This window comes from Cygnus atratus, chromosome 3, assembly GCF_013377495.2.
Source record: "Cygnus atratus isolate AKBS03 ecotype Queensland, Australia chromosome 3, CAtr_DNAZoo_HiC_assembly, whole genome shotgun sequence".
Lineage (NCBI taxonomy): Eukaryota > Metazoa > Chordata > Aves > Anseriformes > Anatidae > Cygnus > Cygnus atratus.
The window spans coordinates 118,796,494-118,811,447 of NC_066364.1; the positions used below are offsets into that span (position 1 = coordinate 118,796,494).

A 14,954-nucleotide genomic window follows, 5' to 3' on the forward strand; every position below is an offset into this window, starting at 1 on the left:
TCTTGCTGCCTCCATTCTTGTAGTCCTCTCCAAAACTAAGGCTGGGCAAACAGAGGATCAAATCAGTTACCCTTTGTGCAGGACCACCGCCAGATGCTTCCACTCACAGTCTGTACTGCTCTTCTCCTACTGATGACTCACACCAGGCAATCAGTCCAGCTCCTAAGCAACAAATTCACTTAAAGTACTTATTATTATTAAAAGGAAGAAAATCTAGTTAAGATGTAATTGGAGTTTGGGTTTATTCTGAGCAATATTCATCTCCCTCCTAACAGCAGCTCAACGGGGAGCACATGTTTCTAAAATGTCATTTTGAATCCCATATTTATGCTGGAGGATCTGGGAAATCCTCTGAACTCTTGAGAATCAGATGCATCTCATCTCCCCAGCCAGGTGAGACTCTCACCTTAACTTCTACAGAGAGGAGAACTGGCCAGCCTGATACAGGGACCCCTTAGGAGAAGCTCGTGGCTGGGTGCAAAATGACATGTTCAACACCCCACCCCACCCCTGGCAAAGCAAATCCTGCAGGTATTTAAAAAATAGAGTCAGAAGCTTGGAACTCTACAGAACACATAAGCCGAAAAAGTTGTTTGTGTAAACCTTTGGAAGGCTGGAAAACATGTCTCAGTGTGCATCCTGCCTTCATGCTCGGCCCAGAGACAACTACTTCGTGTTACATGAGCTGCAGCACACAGGGGAGAGCAACCTCCCATCCAGACAGCGTGGTATGAGCAACACAACTGCTTACATTTTGGCTTGGTGGTTCAACTGCTGCTAATCCAATTGTAAAATAATAAAGGTACTAACGTGGCAAGGCTTTAATTCCCCTACAACATCCTCTGTCTCTTGCATGCAGGGTGTGGCTCCCAGTCTCATCTTTCCATCGACAAACAGAACCACAGTGTTGCTGCATTTTCCAACCCAAAAGTGCTTTACAAATTTTGTCTCTGCTTTCCTGTCTGCTCCCTGAGTCAACCCACTGACTGGTGCTGCCTCCTCTGGCTGTGCACACTCTGGGATGTGGAGGCTGAGAGCTGAAAGCACCCCAAAAAGGTCACAAGACGAGTGGACAGGCTGCGCTACTGGGGAGTCAAATGCCACAATCAGCGTGTAGGGCACAGACACTTCAGGAATGCGCAAACATAGCAAGACTGAAGACTCTTTATTCCCAATACAGGCTGGAAAAGTGCACAAAGGTCATTACAATCATGCAGCCTGTCCTTCACATGAGTGAGATCTACTTCCCACATCTCAAATAACCCATCATTTGAAAGCCATCAAACTGGGAGTTCAGAGTGGTTTACGAGCTCTCATTTGTCCTCTGAAGTCCCCGGGATGCAACACTAGCTGGGAGACCGGTACTCATTACTTGAGCATTCAAACAACTTCAAGAAGTGTTCACACTGTTCACCATAAACAAAAATACAGCTCACTGTGTGCTGGCAACCCAAGTGCTTTCAGCAGGGGCCACTGTTACGCGCCTGTGACCAACATGTGTAATGCACAGCACAAGGGCTGCAAAGTGCAAAGATTCGGCAAACGCAGTGCTCGCAGCCAAGCGCCCGGCCAGGAGCACTGAGCAAGCAATAATGACTGAAAGGAAGTTATTCAATAGACTCGCACCCAATTTCTATTTCAAAATATTCAATTCCAGCAAGGACCATTAAAATCTTCTAGTCTCCATGAACGTGGATTCTCTCTGTGCTGTAGGCTACAATTTCAGCCTGCAGGGAGGCCCGAGATTGGTGTCGCCTCAGCCCAGACACTTGGTAGGAGTCGCAGGCTGGAGACCCTCAGTGCTCCCTCACTTCCCCGCAGAGCAGGTCACATGAGACTTGGTCTGTGAGCTGCCCTCTAGGGAAGCCCATGACCCTCTGCCAACTGTATGCAAACCACAAAAAGACTAAACCAGAAAAAAATGAGACGTTTTAGGTAGTGACAGTTTTTTGAAAGAAGTTAGTGAAGAGGAATGCACAATCAAGCCAAACAGAACACTACCACACATTACACTTCAGGGTGGAGTAAGCACCAAATCCCTTCTGGGACTGCCCTTCCTCTTCCCCTCATCACTTGAAGAATGTGGAAGCAGAAGACATTTTGTCAGGCTGCTCTGGGGAGCGAGGCAGGGAGCACTCTGCTTATCAGCCACTCAGCACACTTGCAGCAAGCAACATCCTTCCACATCTCTGAAAGGGAAAATGTACAGGGAGCCAGACACACGGGACAGTGGCACAGTTCACATCAAGTTACACACAGAGACACAAAGCACAGGTTGTTGATAAAACTCCACATAATGCAAGGGCTCATCCATGGGTTAAAGAATGCCATATCCCTATTAAGGTTTCTAGCAAAACAGAGCACTCAACCTCTTTCCTTGTGGATTTACAGTTTTCCTTGAACGCTCTTTCCACAAATTAAGTCAGGGCCAAACGCCATTTAGTCATTTTGTAAGAGTACAGTTCAGTTCAGCTAGGTACATCACAAGCTAGACCATGGCTGCTTGAGTGAGGCCCACAGGCCTTACATACAGCTTCACTCGCTCTGACAAGCCACCCTAAGGCACCAGGTGGCCAGAAGAGATGCAACTCAGCATCCAAAACTGTCTCATGAAACATCAACTGGGTGTTTTCTAAAACCCTGTCACCCTGTTTTCTGCTCCTAATTAAGTCAAAAAGGAAATTCCCACAGTTTTCAGCCTGTGCAGCCCCAAACCAACATCCACTGCTTTTAAAAAACACTTTCTGAATCTCCTGTGGGGTCTCTCTCAAGTCAGGTAAAGGCAGCCTGGTGAGTTATTAGGCATCTGAGAGCGTCCTTCTTCCATGCAAACAACTCACCTGGAAAAAGAACCCTGGGGGACCAGCTCATCTCCTCTGCTCTAAAGTTTTTCACCCCAGCTCCATTCCTGCATCTATCATTTCCCAATATGTACATCCCAGGTAGTAGCTTCTTGCACCTATTTTGAAAAAAGGCTGCATTGCTGTGTAGGGTAACATGGCCTGATAAAGCACACCCAGAAGGTACCTCTTAAAAACCCTAGGCCTAATGAAAATATTCCTGTGAAGTAAAATACAAGTGCCATCTTACAAGTTTTAAACAAATCTAACATCTGTTAGCCTGACTTTGCAGACTTGTTCTGATGTTTGACCATCCAAAAGCAAATGCAGCTGGTCCCTTTGAAACTGGAAGTGAACAACGAGCAGCAGAACTGGGGACCCTATTCTGGACAGTGACCAGAACAGTGATCTCGCTGTCGCCAGGGCTTTACAAGACAAGAAACACGTGTTTGTGCACCTGTGGGCACTGACCGCACACGGGGTTATTTGCAACAACCAGTTGGCACGCCCATAGTTTTCTGAGGTATGGGGTTGTCAGCAGGCCAACAGCCCCTCAACTTCTATAGCTCACATTCTTAAACCTACTGATGGGGGTGAGCTAATACAGTTTAAAAAGGGGGTAGGCTAGAATAACAGTATGCTCACGACATATATCACAAAGGACGCTTGTATTTGTAAGTACAATAAAATCAAGTAGGTGAAATCAACTGGGGTTAGAGTCAAACAAGCTCCAGAGGCCAGCTCAGTCCCTTTGGAACTACAGGAAGGCCCTTCTTTACGTACGCTCTCACTGTCAAGATAACATTTACCCTGATACACACTTCAGCTTTAACACAAATCAGTTGCTTCACAGTCGTAACGGAAGAGGCAAGGAAGTGAAAATACGCTCAAAAAACCATTATCTCCATATTTATGGATGGACACCTACCCTGGCAGATTTTTAGTGACATACCAGAGATGGGACCTTGTTTCAAAGGAGCATTCAGACTTTGAACAGCCTTGTAATTTGTTAAAAGCCTCTGCATTTGGCCCTTCTTCATCCTTACGCAGCAGAGCAAAGGTGCATGTTCCAAATACCTCTGAAGAATCCAGCTGAAAGTATTCATCCATGAGTATGCTGGATCCTTAATCTGAAGAAGGGCACCTGGAACATCTTGCCTCACAACCTGGCAGAAGCGAAGGCTTACGTCTTTCACCAGTATCAGGAGGCTTCCAGAGAAACTTCCAGAGAAACTTCCTTCTACCCAGTAAGCCTAATGGTCACTGAGACTTCAAAGGACAATATTTAGTATTATCATGTTCTAGAGCTATCTGGGTGTTGACCTTCACCAAAAGAATGTGAAAATATAGGGCAATTGCCTACAGTGATATTTACCTTTTACTTCACTGGAACAAAATGGAGTCCTTTTTAGTATTTTTCAAGTGTTTGTGCAGAATATAGTTCCACTGAAAAATCAGTTACCCTCAGAAAGGAGTTTTTCTGGTCCCTACTCTTTCATGACCCAGTTTGCAAGGAACAGAGCAGAGCTTTGGAAGCCAGCTCTGTGTCAGTCAAAAAAAAAACAATCAGGCACAACACAAGACACTCCCACTTCCTGAAGGCTGTCAGACTCCTGGTTCTTCTTTGGCTGAAGGCCTCACTGTCTGTGCATGGAGAAGAGCGGACAAACCTTAACATGGTGACCCTAGTCATGACCCTAACTTGGCAGGAAGTCCCAGACAACCCGAATGCCCTCGGTTGCATCCCTGTTTACTTTGACAGCGCTCCAGCCCAGCGCTGCAGCAAACTGGCAATGCCAGGTGGGAGCTGGCCAGCCGGGCTGCCGAGGGGCATCATAGAAACTGCACTGAAACAGCTACTAGCCTGTAAGCTAAAGTGAAATAGTCCTTAGGGGAAAAGATAAATTAAATGACTTGATCTTTCAATAAAAATTGTGATTGCTTGTTCATACCATGTAATCAACAGTCCTAAGTTTACATCTGTTATATTAAACCAAAGAAATAGAGCTCCAGACAAGTTTTGGGGAAGGGAGAGGGACCAGAGATAAAGCCACAATTGGAGGTTCTGCCTCACCTCCTGCTCCTACCAAGAGGGTCTTACAGAGAAGCAATGGCTACAAATTACATATATTTCTGATAAGAGAACACCTGCAATGAGAGGACAACTGAACCTGCCTTTGAAATGTGCGTACGCAAAAGCTAACTAAAAGCTGGCTGCAGTGGATCAACACAATGACATCCACGAGCACATTCCTCCTCCTGCAGTCTCTCTCCAGCAACCTGAGATGCGATAGCTCTGACCTCCTTACAGGAGGAGGGCTGCCAAGTAAACAGGCCTGAGGATCCAGCCAGCCGGCTGCTGGCTCTCCTGCATTTCTATTTGCCCTCTCTAGTTCTCCACCCCACCCTTCCTAAGCTTGTTATTAATATAGCTTCCAACTTCTTTGACAGTTAATAAATGTGCATAGTTGACTTTGTGATGGCAGGTCAGGAGCACAGACCAAGGAGAGTCTGTACAGAGAATATAAAGTGCTATTTTCCAGTGCAGCTGCCCAACTCCTAGAACATTGTGTAGCTAAGGTGCATGGAAAAAGAAAGGGGCACAGCAAAAAATTGCTTTTTGACCACCTTAAGCACGGAGACATGTCCGACGTACTGGAATGAAGCAATAATATAACAAGGAATAACAATTCCATCATGCTGGAGAAAAAACAAGTCTTCAGGACCAGCCTCCTGTGCTCTGGGAGATTTGGATGTATATCCATCCAGGCTTACCTGGCAGAGACAACAGGGCATAACACAGGGCCACAACCCAACCAATGCACCTTCAACCCACAGAAGAGTAGGAGCACACCATGGCCTCCGCAGCCGGGTTCCCCTTCACTGGGTCCCCACGAGCTCCCCACTGCTGCCCCCAGGGAGCAGGCTGTGAGGTGAGGCTCCCCTGGGCACTGCCTTTGCCCCCAGCTGAGGCACAGCCAGAAGGAGATGCAGCTGGGGGAGGCTGAGCACCCAAGGGGAAGGATGCAAAAACAGGCAGCAATCTCAGGGCGTGCTGCTGTGTGCCTAGACAAACCTCCCCGGTGTTGGAGCCGTTTCTTTCAGGCTCCATTGTGCTCAGCCAAGGAGAAGAAATTCAAGCAAGATGGCTGGCATGCAGGCTGCCTCCTCCTTCCTAGGAGATGCGGGGTGGCGGAGGCCTGTCCGATGATAACTTCCAGCACAGGAAGAATGAGGCTGAGCTGTCTTGGCTCTGCCTCCAAACTGCAGAGCAGCATTGGGAAACCACACCCAGGGAGACGCCTAGGGAGAGGAGGATGTTTTGTTGTGTAGGCTTTTGTTCATCTGAGGTATTTCACAGCCAGGCAGGCAGAGCATGGAAGCAATTTAAAGGGCCAGCCTGGAAGAAATAACCTGCTACACAGCCAGCAGGTTTTAGATTAGCAAAAAACAAACAAACAACAAACATTTTATGGAAAGAAACAGGGAAAGATTTGTTAATGCACTTCATAGAACAAGAGCAGGCAACACAGCTGAAGCAACAGCTGGTTTCAGTAGCACACTAAGCTCCAGCAGCAACTCACAAAGGAGCAACCCCAAGCCCAAATGCCCTGAGGTTCTCGTCAAGAAGAGACTTAAGGCAGGACCAGCTACACCACGGCAATGCCACAATGACTTCTACCTGGTCTCCTTCTGGTGCTTGGCCCAGGGACCAGAGGTTCCGAAGACCTCCCTAGCTGTGCTGGCTCTGCTTTAACCAGAGATGCCTCATCACTGCCACAAGACTGGGATGAGGAATGGGCCTAGTAAAGAACTCGGTTTTGGACAGTGTGGTGGTCCCAAAGGAGGCTCAAAGACAGCTCCAGAATGAGCATTTCTGTCAGCTGTTGAAGTCCAAGTCGCAGCCAAGATCACAGAAGGCTTCGCCTCTTGTCGGCCAAACCCAGTACAGCACTGGAGTGTGTTATAGGAACCACGTGGACTATACCAGTTAATATTTTAATGAAAAGAAATCCAGAATTACTAAGAGAATGGGACAACTTTTGCTTTTGTGCAATTATGACAGGACTTAAATGTTGTTTATGGGATGCCAATACTCCGTAACTCAGAACTGGTCAGACAGCAAATTGAGAAACAGAGCAGATCAGTTTGACACCCAGTGCCCCACTTGAAAAGACAAACGAGGAGTTGTCCTGCAAATCATCACGAAGTGCAACAATTTCAATGCAAGGTGGTCAGTGCACCCCTGACTCAGGACCTGAAAAGGGGTGCTGTACCCCCAGCATGGTTGCCCTGGAAGCCTCTGAAGCAGTCCTCTGCTCTCTACAGAGAAAAACTATCAGAGTACCGAGCAGCCTTCAGTGCATTTCTCTCCGAGTACCCAATGTTCCCTTCTCTCTTTACAAAACAAACAGTTCTCTGCACCAAGGCACTGGGTTGGCAGGTGCCCTCAGGAAGGCCCTAGACAAGGAGGGAACATGTGCACAACGCGCGTCTCTGCTTTAGAGGCATCGTGCTCCCACCGGCAGAGTGGCCACTTGCAGGCGCAAGCAGAGCTCTGCACGCAGGCAGCCCCAGCAAGCACACACCCGACGCTCGCAGCTGGCGCAGCACTGAGCACAGGACTCCATTTCAAAGCTCTCCTGTCATTCCCACTCCGAGACGAGGTCCTCCACGCACATGTACATTTTTGACTGTGCAGAAGCAGAAACACGGCTGAAAGCTATCTGAAGAGCCATCCTTTCCCAGTAAAAGAGAAAAACGTCAGCAGCCATCCCAGCAAAGCACCAAGCTCGATAGCAGATGGCCTAATTCTACTAGGCCAACAACAATTTCTCATTCAAGTAACTGAACACAGATTGAACAGTGGTTCACAAGGAGGGAGAAATCCATCTCCTCCTCCCCAGAGGAAAGGAAACACACATCACATCACCCGCTCCTTCACCTCTGGACAGAAGTATAAAGGGCACCGTGTGCAAACTGGTCTCCTTAATTCTCAGCTAATCTTTCAGGGCTTGGTGGATCCTAACCAGAGGAAGATAACAGGTAAAAGCAAGCACACTGCCTGCGGCTGCCATCACTGAAGTTTTAAATGGACACCAGCTGTTAATTCCTTTCTACATTCTTCACATTTTTTTCGGCCAACTCCCGAAAAGACTAACAGAAATCCTTCCCCTTAAACTTTCATCTGATGCATAGATAAAATTGTCAGGCGTTTTCAGGCAAGGAAAAGAAATATCTATCATTATCGCCTTAATTTAAACACATGCCTGTAGGTCTCCAGTGCAGTCCTGTCCTTTGAAATGGGTTAAAGAGCCTTAATGTCATCTAAATTAAGTCAATTTGTTATTTGGGGCATTTGTGACCAAACAATTTGAGATGTATCCTGGGAGGAAAAAGCACATGGGCCAGAATTTAAAGCTCTGGGAAATGAGATGATGGATGGGGAGCAATAGCCCAGAAAAGCTACATCTTAAATAGCTTGGGTCATTATTTTGGGTCTTTGTTGTTTCAACTATGCTAAAGGTTTTGTTTTGTTTGCTTGTTTTGTGTTTCTTTTGGAGGGGGATACAAGGAGTAGGTATTTTAGCACACACCCTTCTATGTTGTCCCATGCAAGATGGAGATATTTATTGTTTTATATAAGCCATAGCAATGACTCTTTGCAGGTTCCTCATGACAGCTTGCTAGTGTTTAGAGTACTGCCTTGTACACTTCTGCACATCCTGTGAAAGAGGCTGGCTCTCCTGTAACACCAAAGTTGTCTCAGCTGCTGTAAAAAGACCACAACAGGCTTCACCAAAACCTCAAGGCAATACTGGTACTTATGAACAGCATAAGAAAATTCTAATAAATAACTCCGTAAAAAGCAACAGTGTCACACTGGACCACGACATTAAAGTTTTACTCAAAATGCCTCTTGAGTGGCAGACACCACGAGCTATTGTTGCCCACGCGAGCCTGAAGGACTCTGCAAGGCCCAGGCTCTGTGTTCACCCCAGTCGTGCTCCCCCAGGACGCTGCTCCCTGTGAGCACAGCTCCGCCGGGCGAGGAAGCTGCTCACAGGGCGGCCAAGCTGCAGCTGCGCTGGCAAGGGCAGCATCCAGCCCGCATGGGCCCTTCCCTGGGCGCCAGCAGCGGGAGGGCTCTCAGTTCCCTCGCCGAGTGCTTAGAGCAAAAGGTCCTGTCCCCTGAGGCTGCCTGGTCACCTCCAGGTGAGTGCTACTCACAGCTCTGATCACCCGGGGCAGGACAGGCAAAGCAACCGAACAATGACATTAAACTGTTTCAAAATATCTAACTGTTGTTATTGGCACTTTGTTATAAACAGCTTCTGGCAGCACGTAAACACTGCATCATGTACATGCAGAGCTTTGCTAGCCTTGTATACTGAGGCAATGGAAATCGCTTTGCAACAACAGAAAAAATACGGTCATCATTTGGTCCAAGAGCTTCACGGTCCCTTGCTCTGACCTCACAGGGAAACAAGGTTGCTTTACACAGTATTTTCACACTCAAACCCAACCTTCTGAAGTACTCCGGAAAAAATCACAAGCAAATACATTGTATTTCTTCTGCGATTACTCGGTTTCAAGTGGTTACCACACACTAAACACACAATCCCTGTTTACAAATCCCAGAGTCACAACACGCAGAAGCAGAGGAAAAAGCAGCATAAAGCAACAATATATAAAATATCTCATCATTACTTCATTCTGATTTGAGTTTTTTGTCTGGGAAATAGATCCTTAGCTGGCACGCACTCAACCAAACAGCTGCATTGCTTTTTTACTTCCACAAACACTCCAAAACTTAGCCAAAACCCTGTTTGTGCTGGCAAACACCCAAGATTTTATTATTATGTACTATTAGTTCATAGTCAGAAATGTGCACTACAGGGGAAGAAAAATCCAGAGAAGCTAAATAATTGTGTACAGATGTTAAAGACCTACAAGCTCTATCAACTGGGCAGTACCTTAAATATTGTTTCTATCACTTGTTTGCTTTTTGAGTTTTTAATATGGTAACTGTGCATGCTATCCTTGAAGAATATTCTAGAGTTCCTCATTCAAATACCATTAACTTTTGACCACCACTTGTCTCCTCTCAATAACAATCTCTCTTCATTATTCAATGCATGCTACTTTATAGTCATTTCATATTTAAAGAGGATCTCAGCTGTTGTTTCACTATCTAGCAGCTTTTGAAAGCCATAAGACTATTTCATTCTTACCTCATTTCACAAAAACCAAGCCTGACATGTCACCCCAAACCTCCAGCATTTAGAATCAGTGATAATATACCTCACCATCCCCAAGACACCGTGCTGAATACCCACTCATCCTCACCATTTGATTCCAATCCCTGGCAAACAACGCCTGCTCTACCTCTCTGGGGACCGTTGCTTCTCCAGGACTTGCACGGCTGCTCACTGCTCGCTGAGGCCAGTGCTCGGGTTAAGCTGCCTGCAGGAGGAGCCCAGCCCCGGCCAGCTTTCTGAACCTCGGTTCATTAAATGTATTCCACAAAGTATTTGGAATGTGTAAAGTACTGCAGCTGACAGTAAAAAGTATGAAAGTAAGATCAGGAGAAAATCACTGGCATTTTTTGTCACTGACGTGCAATGGCTTTGCCATTTCAGATTACATCGTGAGCGCTTTCTTTCCACCAGCACAAAATGGCATAACAAGGTACATTCACTTGGCTCTTCTCCACAAATCTACAAAAGAGGATAAATCACAGAAAAAGATCACCTCTCTGTAAACCAGTGCATGCAAAGGCCGACACTTCTTGCGCCAAGCAAGAAGCACCCAGCCCACCACCCCTCCTTGTCTGAAGAACGCGGGGACTTGAGCGGATAACCTGACGACTTCTCCCTCCACTTTTCCCACAGTCGCTGATAAACTCTTCCTGAAAAATGATTTCATCCTTTCCGCTGATGTGGCTTACACAACACAGATTATCTGAAGGCTGTGACCTCCCTACAGATTTAGATACTCAGTTACCATCTGAAAAAACACCGATTTGGTAAATTTGGCGGGTTGGAAAAAAGTCTATGGAGATGAAGTCTTTCCTACTTCTCCACAGTTGTGACTGATAGAATCTATTCCAGAGCTGTGCTTTTGGTTTAAAAAAAAAAAAAAAAAAAAAAAAGAATATCTCTGTTTACACACAGGTAAGAGGAGTACAGGGTTTGTCCCTGTTCACCAACTGGCTGGTGTGACAGAGGTCTGGAGCCACGTACTGCCACCCATCCCCACGCTACGCATGGGAAAAGAGACCCTAAAGGCAGCACATTGGTGCTGTTTGTCCAACTTCCCTTTCTACCCAGGGAATCCAGGTGTCAAAAAGAAAGGTTCAGAAATGAGAACAACTCCAGAAAACCTCCTCCATTTCACATCATGAAGTGCCTTGCCATGAATGTCAAGCCAACATTTGCTGCTTCAGAAAATGACTGTCCCGTCTGTCCACTTTCTTTGTAAATAAATTGAGGTAACAGTTCCACTACATACCGACTCCATCCCTCGAATAGTCTTCAATAAGCTGCCTTCTACTCCTTCCAACAGATGGACTGATAGCCTTAGATCCTCAGCCAGTTCAGTTTTGTTTCTTTCAAGTGGGTAAGAACTGTAATGTTTTGTTGTTCTACTACATGGCTCAGAAACCGGGGAGAAATGGTGCTGTTTCCCTTAATATCTGCACAGCCCCTCCAAATCTGCTCCAAACTTCAACCTCAAGCATAAAAACAGAATTACACTGAATTTATCAGTGGTGTTTTTGTTTTGCTTTTAACTTCAGGTGAACATGACCAACTGCCTCCAAGGACAAAAACTCTACAGCACAGTCTTTATAGCTAGTAGCATTCAGCTTCACCATAGCTCTGGTTTCTTGACTCACTCTCCCTGCATTCAGGGCTCGCTCAAGAAATCCTCTACCTTCTCTCCGAATTTCTGAAGTCCTTAGTGACTTTATATTATGTTATGGAAGTATACGACCCAACTCCCATACAGGAAGAAAGTAACAAAGAGACGCTTCACTGGCCACTGACCACTTCCCTCAGATATTGATCATACTAGCCCTTTGTTTGGTATTAGCACAGTTCACATAACTGCAATAGGAATAAAAAATGATGTAAGAACAATAATGCACCATCAGCTTGTAACCTGCGCAGCTTGCTCAGCCACAACAAACCAGTTCCATTGCCTGACTGCCTTGAGATGGATGTGATGAACTGAAGAAACTATCACAGACTGGTTCTTGTTGCTTAGGACCTAGCCAAAACAAGGCAACCATTATACCATTTTCTTGCATTAATGGTGAGAAACAAAATAGTGGACTAAATGTTAACCCTGAGAAAAGGCAGTATCGAAAGGGATATCCCAAAGGGCTATATCGCATGGGCACCAGCAGGGAGATGCAGAATCTGACTAGCTACAAGGCAGAAAGGAAGAGTCTGATAAAAAGACGGCAAATATTTCTTGACTGCCTTCAAGCCGAGCGATTACATTCAGGCTTACAACAGCTAGTTATAGCGGAGATAACCCAGGTAGTAACTCCGTTTGTTACACAAGACATCTGAGCATAGAATTGGACATTGCAAAGGCACTTTTACGAATTATCCTGTGAAATAGCAGTATATTGCCCCTCACACACACAAACAATAAATATTTTTTTAAAAAAAATCAAGAACCAGGCTCTGTAATTGTTTAGAAAATAACAATGGCAGACATTTTTCATTTTTCTCTGGGTCTTTTGAGTATGACAGGTTGATATGGTCATGAAGGAAAGCCTGCAGATAAATGGTATTCTTTGCAGCCTTATCTGCATTTTAGAAGTAAAAGCTAGGATTCTCAAATACTTAAGATTTACACTTGCAGATTCACAGTAGAAAAAAATAATACAGCCCTGAAGCAATTCAGAAAGTGCTAATCCTGATCATTTTCTACCTAATGACTGTTTACTACACAGTCCTTTTAAGTGCCTGGCAGCTCTCCAGATCTTCCTGCCTTTTCTTTCTCCCCCATATCACTCTAGACAGCCATCTTGGGTGAAGAAAAACCTCGGGAAGAGAACGCTCTCTCCGTGGTCCTTTCAGGCTCTAAAAGCTTTGTTTCCCTAGGGAAATCCTGAGCATTGTTTCACTTTCCAGGCAAAAATGCAATTTTAAGGCTTTAAAAGCATTTCTACATAAGAGGGCTGAGAAGAAAAGCAAAAAGGGGCGGGGGGGAACAGGAAAGCTCATTTTTGAAGGATTTCAAAGCGTCGTTGGCTCTACAGTTTTAAAGGTGGGGCTATTACTCCTGCTAGAAATAAATTCTAACATGCTGTACAGAGCCACCCTATCACTTGTTTCAAATGACATTCACTGTCATTTGACATTTTTTAAATGGAACAATTACTTGGGATCAAATGTTCCAGCTCTCCCTGCTCCCCAGCCAGCTGTGTCTTCGTGTTACAATTGGAGCTTGCATGCATCTGGAAAACGCCCAGTTCTCCTCACTACAAAAAACAGAGCAGAACAGCTCATTAGTGCAAGCGCCCCACTGCTGTAGGCCCCCAGAGACCTAACAAGTTGTGCGGGCACCACTGGCCGTGCCGCTCCCGGAGCCCTCGCTCCCACTTCCGCAGGGGCCCCCAGCACGAGGGCAGGCACGCCGCACACGAGTCCCCTGCTCACATGAACAGCAGAAACGGCATGTGGAAGCACAACAAGTGGAAGGACACCCGATTGGTCCCACGTCCCTCGGTGGCAAACGGATGGGGACAGGCACAGGATGGGCAGACAGCCACAGCACCAGATGCTCGTGGGCACCTGCAGCTGCCAGAGAAACACCAGCTGGCCCGAAAAGGTAACCCATGTGAAGCTTCCAGACAGCCTACGTGTTTTGTTACAGATGTAGCGTTTCAGAAGCATTACAAAGCAGCGCAGTTGATCCTTCCCTGGCTCAGCCCAAATGGCTGCGTGCAGCAAACGCAGCAGCACACGGGAATGTAGCACAGCGAGGTGCAGCAGGCTTGGAGCGTTGCAGTCCCAGCTGACGCAGAGAGCCCCCTTGCTAGCAGCACATCACCTACACAGCCCCAGATCGGCCTGAACAGGAGGCGCTCCTGGATCCCCAGGTGGGCAAAATCCCTCCTCCTCCTCCCAGGACGTGTGTTAAAGCTCTTTCTTCAGGCATCATGGAAAAAGTGAGATCCAACCACTCAGATCTGGGTGAGGAGAGTAGCTGTTACTGGCAGAAAACAAAAATGTGGCCAATCCAATGCACTGCAATCAATACTTTAAATGAAATCAGTCAAGCCCCTATTCAAATCAGGTCAGCAGTAATCAAAGCACCCTGATTTGGAATAGTAAAACCAGAAAACGTCTGGATGTGCACATCTCTCAAAGCAAATATATTAATGGAGTATTTTGAATTGCATGATGCACTAGTAAGAAGCTTTAATATAAACCTCAGGATTACACCGTGCCAGCTTTTCAATTATTATACTCTCCTTCAGAAAACATGTGCTGTGAAGATAGCAAGAGGTTAAAACAGAACTTCAGTCACTACTTCACCCTTTCTTTTCCTAAGGATCCTGCTGTTAGCTTCCATTTGTGCAATGTTTGTTATCACAGGCAGGACCAAATGAAGCACTGAAGGTGAAACTTTCCATAGAAGGTTTCTATTCGTGATGACATCGATATCAATGCAACGTACAGAGAGGCCTCCACTTCAACAGCAGCAGCAAAACTGCCCCCTCATTTCCCGAGTGATCTGCTTGCTTGACTCCATCTTAACACAGTGCCTCACCATACAATGATTCAGCCATTTTATTTCCGAATGACTACAGTTTGCCTTGCCTTAGCACTGCATTGTACATCAGGCTCAGCTGTCTTGAGAACAGCAATCTCTCTGCATAAAGCAAATGCAAGCAAAGGTAAAAAAAAAATCTAAAAAAAAAAAATCAATTACTGAGGCTAGGAGAAGGAGGTGAGAGGTACAGTGCAGTAATGGCACTGAATACATAAAAATGCAGAATTTTTAGATTGTCCCTGGCTTCTTTTTCAAACAAGCATCTCAGGAAAAAACTCTGCGATCTAGTTCCCTTGAGAAGGCAATGCTGAATAT

At 46.0% G+C, this 14,954-nt stretch overlaps 1 protein-coding gene across 4 annotated transcripts in view; it reads right to left on the bottom strand.

The window, feature by feature from the left end:
* The window catches only part of SPTBN1 (spectrin beta, non-erythrocytic 1), a 134,902-nt gene that overhangs the window by 99,674 nt on the left and 20,274 nt on the right, over positions 1–14,954 (bottom strand). Inside the window, exon 2 of one of the 4 annotated variants that reach the window (XM_050710061.1) lies at positions 13,242–13,341. The exons of 2 other annotated variants lie outside the window; for them this stretch is intronic. The gene's annotated coding sequence lies outside the window, so the exon portion shown is untranslated. Of the gene's footprint in view, positions 1–10,190; positions 10,329–13,241; positions 13,342–14,954 lie in introns of those variants that run through there. One more of the 4 variants, XM_035565502.2, reaches the window with a different exon arrangement.